Genomic DNA, 2,500 nt, shown 5'->3' with positions numbered 1-2,500 from the left:
AAGTAATTCCAATGTTTGTTTTTGTTTTCCATATATTTAATTCATCTTCGTATCGCTTTGTTTATGTAACTCTTCAACACACACTATCGCTGCTTTCCAATATCTTCGTTAATTCAAACACTTTATCATTATTTTTATTTCCTAAGTGTCTCGTTTAAGTAATTCCAATGTTCCTTTTGTGTTCCATATATTTAATTCATCTTTGTATCGCTTCGTTTCTGTTTCTCTTCAACACACACTCTCTCTCTGTCTTCCAATCTCTTCGTTAATTCAAACACTTTATCATTATTTTTATTTCCTAAGTCTCTCTCGTTTAAGTAATTCCAATGTTTCTTTTTGTGTTCCATATATTTAATTCATCTTTGTATCGCTTCATTTCTGTATCTATAACACCCTATCTCTGTCTTCCAATCTCTTAGTTAATTCAAACACTTTTTTATCATTATTGTTATTTCCTAAGTCTGTCTCCTTTAAGTATATGTTATGTACCTCAACTTCTAAGTCAACTCACAAACTCTGCTTCACAAACGACCAAGTTATCCCACGAATGTGATTAGTGGCAATGAACCTCAATCATTTCTTTCGTAAACTGCAATGCACTTGTTTTGTCAACTCGTTAGAACACATTTTGGCTCTTACGTTTAACCTTGAGGCCTCTTGCAAGCACATAGGAAGGTAGGGTGTGTGATGTTAGGTAAGGTACGGTAAGGTAAGGTAAGGTAAGGTTAAGTTAGGTAAAGTACAGAATATTGGTGTAGGGAGAGGCAAGGTTACGTTAGGTTGTTAGGTAAGGTAAGGTGGGGTGTGTGATGTAAGGTAAGGTAAGGTAAGGTTAAGTTAGGTAAAGTACAGAATATTGGTGTAGGGAGATGCTAGGTAAGGTTAGGTTGTTAGGTAAAGTAAGGTAAGGTAAGGTAGGGTAAGGCAGGTATAGTTAAGATAGTTCAATAAGGGTTTTGGAAGACATTAGATTAGGTAAGGTTAGAATTATAAGTTAGATTTAGTTAGTTCAGTAAAAGTGTTTGAAAATGTTATAATGTTCGGTTAGGTTATAGGTAGGCAAGTTAGTTAGTTAGTCTGTTAGTTAAGGTATTGAAAGATGGTAGGATAAGTTATGTTAGGTGAAGTAAGGTTTCAAATTTAGTTTTGTTAGTCATCCGAGACATCCTCAACATTATTACCCTGAAAAACACTCATGAAAACCTGACTCATATCCTCCGTGGCCTTGGGAAATCGTGGTTGTGAGACCCCAAAGCATCTGAGTATACATGTAGAGGTTGTGTTAGTGCCCCCTTTCCCAATGCTGGGGTCGCGACCCCAAGTGGGGTTGCCAAGCGTTTTCCTTGGGTCGCCAAGACCTCAAAAATCAAACATGGTGTTATTGTACAGTGAGTTAATGTTTGCTTGGATGGTGTTAGAGCCTAGCGATAGTTTGACAAGACTTTCGTAGAGGTTGTGTTAGTAGTATTGCCATGGGTAGTGTTACGAGCCCAGTGATAGTGTGACAAGGCTTTGCTAGAGGCTATGTTAGTGTGTTAGTATGTCCATGGGTAGTGTTGCGAGCCTAGTAATAGTTTGACAAGGCTTTGCTAGAGGTTGTTGTGTTAGTATGTCCATGGGTAGTGTTACGAGCCTGGTGATAATGTGACAAGGCTTTCATAGAGGTTGTGTTAGTATGTCCATGGGTAGTGTTACGAGCCTGGTGATAGTATGACAAGGCTCTGGTAGAGGTTGTGTTAGTGTGTTAGTATGCCCATGGGTAGTGTTACGAGCCTAGTGATAATGTGACAAGGCTTTCATAGAGGTTGTGTTGATATTGCCATGGGTAGTGTTACAAGCCTGGTGATAGTGTGACAAGGCTTTTTTAGAGGTTGTGTTAGTATATCTTTGGGTAGTGTTACGAGCCTAGTGATAGTGTGACAAGGCTTTACTAGAAGCAGTGTTAGTATTGCCATGGGTAGTGTTACGAGCCTAGTGATAGTTTGACAAGGCTTTCATAGAGGTAGTAGTAGCAGCACCAGCACCAGTAGTAGTAGTAGTAGTAGTAGTAGTAGTAGTACAAACAAAGTCATGGGAACCCGGGTCATCTCTCTCGTGGCCTTGGGAGCGTCGTTGTGGGAGCTCATAGCCGCTAAGAATACGGGTCTTAGATTTGCTTAGATAATCTCTCTCTCTCTCTCTCTCTCTCTCTCTCTCTCTCTCTCTCTCTCTCTCTCTTTCATTCAGTTACGTAGAGAAGAGAAGGAGGAGGAGAGGAAGGAAGAAGAAGAGGAAGATGATGAGTAGAGAGAGAGAGAGAGAGAGAGAGAGAGAGAGAGAGAGAGAGAGAGAGAGAGAGAGAGAACAGGTATCATTGAAATAGGTAGGTCAGCTAAACAGGCAGAGAGACAGACAGACAGACATAGACAGTTTGATAGGTAGGCTAGGTTAGGTTAGGTAGACATAGAGGTAGACAAAAAAGGTAGATTGGTAGAAGGGTTACGTTACTTTCACTTGTTTT

The 2,500-nt window shown here is 39.9% G+C and overlaps 1 protein-coding gene across 1 annotated transcript in view; it reads left to right on the top strand.

The window, feature by feature from the left end:
- LOC127010152 (hemicentin-1-like) overlaps positions 1–2,500 on the top strand; it is a 17,666-nt gene that overhangs the window by 860 nt on the left and 14,306 nt on the right. The window lies entirely within an intron of this gene.

The sequence above is a fragment of the Eriocheir sinensis genome, chromosome 42 (genome assembly GCF_024679095.1).
Source record: "Eriocheir sinensis breed Jianghai 21 chromosome 42, ASM2467909v1, whole genome shotgun sequence".
NCBI classification, from domain to species: Eukaryota; Metazoa; Arthropoda; class Malacostraca; order Decapoda; family Varunidae; genus Eriocheir; species Eriocheir sinensis.
Note: the sequence above shows the minus strand (reverse complement) of the source record. Positions and strands in the feature narration are given on the sequence as shown.